Here is an 8785-nt window from a genome sequence, read left to right on the forward strand (position 1 = left end):
TACCATAGCTTTTCAAGGAACCCCATTGTTTTCCAATGATATTGACTATTATAATTTGTTTTATATTTAATTCATTCAAAATGTGCCAGAAAACTGAATAATTAATTTTAAGTCTTTATTTTCAATATAACTAAAAATAACAGATTAAAATAATCCCACTTGCTCTTTTGACCTGGTTTCTTTTAGGTAATATACTGTCAGTTCTACCAATTGTATCAGCCATTGCAGGTTGTCAAAGAAAAGAAAAAAGAAAAAAGGGTGATACAAAAAAATGTCAATACAATATTCACAGAGACAAGTGGACAAGTAGAGTAACAATTTCAGATTCCTGAAACCACTGGAATTTGATGCAGATGAAGGCCAGACAATTAGGTTTTTAAATCACAGAAAAGTGGAAAGCAGCAAGTGAAAGTGAAGTGGTTCTTCGTTTAAGTTACATTTTTCTGTCATTATGTATTTTCTTCACTGGAAACCTGTATTGGAAATCACTATAGACTTCTTTTAGAGCATAAAATGGCAAATGCGTGATTTTTAGTTGATCATATTCTTATGAAGTTTCATTAAAAGATGTCTTTTCAAATGTGTGGTTTTGTAATCCTGTGTTGTTCTATTAGCCTGGCTTTAAAATATAACTTTAAAAACTCTTACTATCACAAAAAGAAATTTAGCTATTTTTAGTGTAATGTTCATAATTATTGAATTGTTCATTTCAATTTGTAAACTTCTTCTATGAGAGATTATTTCCCATGGCTACCTTGCTTGTTTCATCACTACAATAGTTTTTATCATTACATTGGATTAGGTCAATTTCACCTTGATTTTATTTCCTTGCTTGTAATTCCTCAGCACAACCTTAAAAATACTTCTGAAAGATCAAATAGTTTCAGCAAGAATTTATCGCTCTTAGGGTAATTTGTGCTTGCAAATTTGTGACTGTAAAAGTCAAACACCAATAGTAATGGCATAAGTCAAAAAGGGGGTAGAACAACAATGTGCAATGTCATCTATGAAAATCTCATGGGGGGCGGAGCAAGATGGCCGAATAGGAACAGCTCCAGTCGCCAACTCCCAGCGCGAGCGACACAGAAGACAGTTGATTTCTGCATTTTCAACTGAGGTACTGGGTTCATCTCACTGGGGAGTGCCAGACGATCCGTGCTGGTCAGCTGCTGCAGCCGGACCAGCGAGAGCTGAAGCAGGGCGAGGCATTGCCTCACCTGGGAAGTGCAAGGGGGAAGGGAATCCCTTTTCCTAGCCAGGGGAACTGAGACACACAACACCTGGAAAATCGGGTAACTCCCACCCCAATACTACGCTTTAAGCAAACAGGCACACCAGGAGATCATATCCCACACCTGGCCGGGAGGGTCCCACACCCACGGAGCCTCCCTCATTGCTAGCACAGCAGTCTGTGATCTACCGGCAAGGCAGCAGTGAGGCTGGGGGAGGGGCGCCCGCCATTGCTGAGGCTTAAGTAGGTAAACAAAGCCGCAGGGAAGCTCGAACTGGGTGGAGTTCACAGCAGCTCAAGGAAACCTGCCTGTCTCTGTAGACTCCACCTCTGGGGACAGGGCACAGTAAACAATAACAAACACAGCAGAAAACTCTGCAGACACAAACGACTCTGTCTGACAGCTTTGAAGAGAGCACTGGATCTCCCAACACGGAGGCTGAGATCTGAGAAGGGACAGACTCCCTGCTCAAGTGGGTCCCTGACCCCTGAGCAACCTAACTGGGAGACATCCCCCACTAGGGGCAGTCTGACACCCCACACCTCACAGGGTGGAGTACACCCCTGAGAGGAAGCTTCCAAAGCAAGAATCAGACAGGTACACTCGCTGTTCAGCAATATTCTATCTTCTGCTGCCTCTGCTGCTGATACCCAGGCAAACAGGGTCTGGAGTGGACCTCAAGCAATCTCCAACAGACCTACAGCTGAGGGTCCTGACTGTTAGAAGGAAAACTATCAAACAGGAAGGACACCTACACCAAAACCCCATCAGTACATCACCATCATCAAAGACCAGAGGCAGATAAAACCACAAAGATGGGGAAAAAGCAGGGCAGAAAAGCTGGAAATTCAAAAAATAAGAGCGCATCTCCCCCGGCAAAGGAGCGCAGCTCATCGCCAGCAACGGATCAAAGCTGGATGGAGAATGACTTTGACGAGATGAGAGAAGAAGGCTTCAGTCCACCAAATTTCTCAGAGCTAAAGGAGGAATTACGTACCCAGCGCAAAGAAACTAAAAATCTTGAAAAAAAAGTGGAAGAATTGATGGCTAGAGTAATTAATGCAGAGAAGGTCATAAACGAAATGAAAGAGATGAAAACCATGACACGAGAAATACGTGACAAATGCACAAGCTTCAGTAACCGACTCGATCAACTGGAAGAAAGAGTATCAGCGATTGAGGATCAAATGAATGAAATGAAGTGAGAAGAGAAACCAAAAGAAAAAAGAAGAAAAAGAAATGAACAAAGCCTGCAAGAAGTATGGGATTATGTAAAAAGACCAAATCTACGTCTGATTGGGGTGCCTGAAAGTGAGGGGGAAAATGGAACCAAGTTGGAAAACACTCTTCAGGATATCATCCAGGAGAACTTCCCCAACCTAGTAGGGCAGGCCAACATTCAAATGCAGGAAATACAGAGAACTGCACAAAGATACTCCTCGAGAAGAGCAACTCCAAGACACATAATTGCCAGATTCACCAAAGTTGAAATGAAGGAAAAAATCTTAAGGGCAGCCAGAGAGAAAGGTCGGGTTACCCACAAAGGGAAGCCCATCAGACTAACAGCAGATCTCTCAGCAGAAACTCTCCAAGCCAGAAGAGAGTGGGGGCCAATATTCAACATTCTTAAAGAAAAGAATTTTAAACCCAGAATTTCATATCCAGCCAAACTAAGTTTCATAAGTGAAGGAGAAATAAAATCCTTTACAGATAAGCAAATGCTTAGAGATTTTGTCACCACTAGGCCTGCCTTACAAGAGACCCTGAAGGAAGCACTAAACATGGAAAGGAACAACCGGTACCAGCCATTGCAAAAACATGCCAAAATGTAAAGACCATCAAGGCTAGGAAGAAACTGCATCAACTAACGAGCAAAATAACCAGTTAATATCATAATGGCAGGATCAAGTTCACACATAACAATCTTAACCTTAAATGTAAATGGACTAAATGCTCCAATTAAAAGACACAGACTGGCAAACTGGATAAAGAGTCAAGACCCATCAGTCTGCTGTATTCAGGAGACCCATCTCACACGCAGAGACATACATAGGCTCAAAATAAAGGGATGGAGGAAGATTTACCAAGCAAATGGAGACCAAAAAAAGCGGGGGTTGCAATACTAGTCTCTGATAAAACAGACTTGAAACCATCAAAGATCAAAAGAGACAAAGAAGGCCATTACATAATGGTAAAGGGATCAATTCAACAGGAAGAGCTAACTATCCTAAATATATATACACCCAATACAGGAGCACCCAGATTCATCAAGCAAGTCCTTAGAGACTTACAAAGAGACTTAGACTCCCATATAATAATAATGGGAGACTTCAACACTCCACTGTCAACATTAGACAGATCAACGAGACAGAAAGTTAACAAGGATATCCAGGAATTGAACTCATCTCTGCAGCAAGCAGACCTAATAGACATCTATAGAACTCTCCACCCCAAATCAACAGAATATACATTCTTCTCAGCACCACATCATACTTACTCCAAAATTGACCACGTAATTGGAAGTAAAGCACTCCTCAGCAAATGTACAAGAACAGAAATTATAACAAACTGTCTCTCAGACCACAGTGCAATCAAACTAGAACTCAGGACTAAGAAACTCAATCAAAACCGCTCAACTACATGGAAACTGAACAACCTGCTCCTGAATGACTACTGGGTACATAACGAAATGAAGGCAGAAATAAAGATGTTCTTTGAAACCAATGAGAACAAAGATACAACATACCAGAAACTCTGGGACACATTTAAAGCAGTGTGTAGAGGGAAATTTATAGCACTAAATGCCCACAAGAGAAAGCAGGAAAGATCTAAAATTGACACTCTAACATCGCAATTAAAAGAACTAGAGAAGCAAGAGCAAACACATTCGAAAGCTAGCAGAAGGCAAGAAATAACTAATATCAGAGCAGAACTGAAGGAGATAGAAACACAAAAAACCCTCCAAAAAATCAATGAATCCAGGAGTTGGTTTATTGAAAAGATCAACAAAATTGACAGACCACTAGCAAGACTAATAAAGAAGAAAAGAGAGAAGAATCAAATTGACGCAATTAAAAATGATAGAGGGGATATCAGCACCGACCCCACAGAAATACAAACTACCATCAGAGAATACTATAAACACCTCTACGCAAATAAACTGGAAAATCTAGAAGAAATGGATAATTTCCTGGACACTTACACTCTTCCAAGACTAAACCAGGAAGAAGTTGAATCCCTGAATAGACCAATAGCAGGCTCTGAAATTGAGGCAATAATTAATAGCCTACCAACCAAAAGAAGTCCAGGACCAGATGGATTCACAGCTGAATTCTACCAGAGGTACAAGGAGGAGTTGGTACCATTCCTTCTGAAACTATTCCAATCAATAGAAAAAGAGGGAATCCTCCCTAACTCATTTTATGAGGCCAACATCATCCTGAGACCAAAGCCTGGCAGAGACATAACAGAAAAAGAGAATTTTAGACCAATATCCCTGATCAACATCGATGCAAAAATCCTCAATAAAGTACTGGCAAACCGGATTCAGCAACACATCAAAAAGCTTATCCACCATGATCAAGTGGGCTTCATCCCTGGGATGCAAGGCTGGTTCAACATTCGCAAATCAATAAACATAATCCAGCATATACACAGAACCAAAGACAAGAACCACATGATTATCTCAATAGATGCAGAAAAGGCTTTTGACAAAATTCAACAGCCCTTCATGCTAAAAACACTCAATAAATTCGGTATTGATGGAACGTACCTCAAAATAATAAGAGCTATCTATGACAAACCCACAGCCAATATCCTACTGAATGGGCAAAAACTGGAAACATTCCCTTTGAAAACTGGCACAAGACAGGGAAGCCCTCTCTCACCACTCCTATTCAACATAGTGTTGGAAGTTCTGGCTAGGGCAATTAGGCAAGAGAAAGAAATCAAGGGTATTCAGTTAGGTAAAGAAGAAGTCAAATTGTCCCTGTTTGCAGATGACATGATTGTATATTTAGAAAACCGCATTGTCTCAGCCCAAAATCTCCTTAAGCTGATAAGCAACTTCAGCAAAGTCTCAGGATACAAAATTAATGTGCAAAAATCACAAGCATTCTTATACACCAGTAACAGACAAACAGAGAGCCAAATCAGGAATGAACTTCCATTCACAATTGCTTCAAAGAGAATCAAATACCTAGGAATCCAAGTTACAAGGGATGTAAAGGACCTCTTCAAGGAGAACTACAAACCACTGCTCAGTGAAATCAAAGAGGACACAAACAAATGGAAGAACATACCATGCTCATGGATAGGAAGAATCAATATCGTGAAAATGGCCATACTGCCCAAGGTAATTTATAGATTCAATGCCATCCCCATCAAGCTACCAACGAGTTTCTTCACAGAATTGGAAAAAACTGCTGTAAAGTTCATATGGAACCAAAAAAGAGCCTGCATCTCCAAGACAATCCTAAGTCAAAAGAACAAAGCTGGAGGCATCACGCTACCTGACTTCAAACTATACTACAAGGCTACAGTAACCAAAACAGCATGGTACTGGTACCAAAACAGAGATATAGACCAATGGAACAGAACAGAGTCCTCAGAAATAATACCATACATCTACAGCCATCTGATCTTTGACAAACCTGAGAGAAACAAGAAATGGGGAAAGGATTCCCTATTTAATAAATGGTGCTGGGAAAATTGGCTAGCCGTAAGTAGAAAGCTGAAACTGGATCCTTTCCTTACTCCTTATACGAAAATTAATTCAAGATGGATTAGAGACTTAAATGTTAGACCTAATACCATAAAAATCCTAGAGGAAAACCCAGGTAGTACCATTCAGGACATAGGCATGGGCAAAGACTTCATGTCTAAAACACCAAAAGCAACAGCAGCAAAAGCCAAAATTGACAAATGGGATCTCATTAAACTAAAGAGCTTCTGCACAGCAAAAGAAACTACCATCAGAGTGAACAGGCAATCTACAGAATGGGAGAAAATTTTTGCAATCTACTCATCTGACAAAGGGCTAATATCCAGAACCTACAAAGAACTCAAACAAATTTACAAGAAAAAAACAAACAACCCCATCAAAAAGTGGGCAAAGGATATGAACAGACATTTCTCAAAAGAAGACATTCATACAGCCAACAGACACATGAAAAAATGCTCATCATCACTGGCCATCAGAGAAATGCAAATCAAAACCACAATGAGATACCATCTCACACCAGTTAGAATGGCGATCATTAAAAAGTCAGGAAACAACAGGTGCTGGAGAGGATGTGGAGAAATAGGAACACTTTTACACTGTTGGTGGGATTGTAAACTAGTTCAACCTTTATGGAAAACAGTATGGCGATTCCTCAAGGATCTAGATCTAGAAGTACCATATGACCCAGCCATCCCATTACTGGGTATATACCCAAAGGATTATAAATTATGCTGCTATAAAGACACATGCACACGTATGTTTATTGCGGCACTATTCACAATAGCAAAGACTTGGAATCAACCCAAATGTCCATCAGTGACAGATTGGATTAAGAAAATGTGGCACATATACATCATGGAATAGTATGCAGCCATCAAAAAGGATGAGTTTGTGTCCTTTGTAGGGACATGGATGCAGCTGGAAACCATCATTCTTAGCAAACTATCACAAGAACAGAAAACCAAACACCGCATGTTCTCACTCATAGGTGGGAACTGAACAATGAGATCACTTGGACTCGGGAAGGGGAACATCACACACTGGGGCCTATCATGGGGAGGGGGGAGGGGGGAGGGGGGAGGGGGGAGGGATTGCATTGGGAGTTATACCTGATGTAAATGATGAGTTGATGGGTGCAGCACACCAACAAGGCACAAGTATACATATGTAACAAACCTGCACGTTATGCACATGTACCCTACAACTTAAAGTATAATAATAATAAATAAATTTATTAAAAAAAAAAAAAAGAAAGAAAATCTCATGATGCTAGAGCATTCACTTAGGTCCCCTTTTTTAAAAAAAAATTTGGTAAAATATGCTTAACAAAATTTATTGCCCCAACCATTTCTAAGTATACTGTTCAGTGTTATTAAGTAGAATCATGACGTTGTGCAATCATCCCCGCCATCCATTTCATTCACACTTTTCAGGTTGTAAAACGGCAACTCTACAGTCATAAAACATAACTCCCCCCGTCCCCTCCAGCTCCTGGCAAGCACCAGTCCACTATCTGTACCCATGGTTTTAACTACTATGCTAGGCAACTCATATTAGCAGAATCACAGAATTTTTTTTGTGATTGTTTTATATCACTTAGCTTAGTGTCTTCAAAAATAACGTACCATAAGTCTGAATTTTCTTCAGTTTTAATGCTGAATAATATTACCTTGTATGTTTATATCATATTTTGCTGCTCCATTCTTTTGTCCATGTATACTTCAGTTGTTTCCATGTTTTACCTAGTGTGAATAATGCTACTATGAACATGGATATTACAAATATTTCCTCAAGACCCTGCTTTCAAATCTTTGGGTACGTACCCAGAAGTGAAATTGCTTATACATATGGTAATTATTTTATTTTTATATTCTCATTAATTTTGACCTAACACTTTGTCTTCCCTATTATAGACAATTTGTCTATAATAGAAGACAATTTGTCTTCTCTGTTATGTCTTCTGCTGGCTTCTAATTCACATTGCTTTTCTTCTTCTTTTCCCTTTATTTACAAATTAAAAATACAACTTGCTTTGCCAAGCAAGTTGTATTTTTTTTGCCAAGCAAAAAAAAAAAAAAAAATTTTTTAAGTATGTGTTTAAATCTTTAATGCACAAAAAGACAGCAACCGAGCAGCATCTTAAATTTTATAGATCGATGTTTTAGAAACTACCAACTTAGACCACTGTAAAACATCACAGGTATCCTTTATGACATATCCAAAATTGGAGAATTTTTTCCTTGCATTTGTTAGACTTAACTGACTTCCATGAAAGCAGTGAAGCAGAATGTCTCAAGATACCAAGAGACAGCGATCAAAGGCTAAAATTTGGTTTTGTTGTTGTTACTCTTCCTTTTACTCTGGCAAAGAGGGCAACATTAAGCAACAGAGACACATTGTCAATGCCAATATTCTGTTTGTGTCGCTAAAACTTATTTTTTTTTATAATTTGGTACCCAAGAATTTGAAGAAAATAACTAAAGAATGCTGTCCCATGCCCAAAGTCAAACTCAACGGGTCTAAGTGGGTAAATTTTCCAAAGAAAAAAATGGGCTCTTTCCGTTTTGTAAACCTTCCTGATATATAAAAAAATAGCAGTAATGATATAAAATTGTGTGTTTCTTTTATATATACTGCAAAGAACTATTTTCAATTTATAGCAATCATACATTTGATTAAAAATTGATAATCACAAGAAGTGTTTTTTGTATCAGGTAAAATTTAACTTACTGAAAATAAATCCCCAATACATATATTTACTGAAAGATCGTCTTTCTTTATAGGCATTAACTGAAGTTTAATCTTTGCTCTTCAATAAGACTATGGGCAC

This window comes from Macaca fascicularis, chromosome 2 (assembly GCF_037993035.2).
Source record: "Macaca fascicularis isolate 582-1 chromosome 2, T2T-MFA8v1.1".
Taxonomy (NCBI): domain Eukaryota; kingdom Metazoa; phylum Chordata; class Mammalia; order Primates; family Cercopithecidae; genus Macaca; species Macaca fascicularis.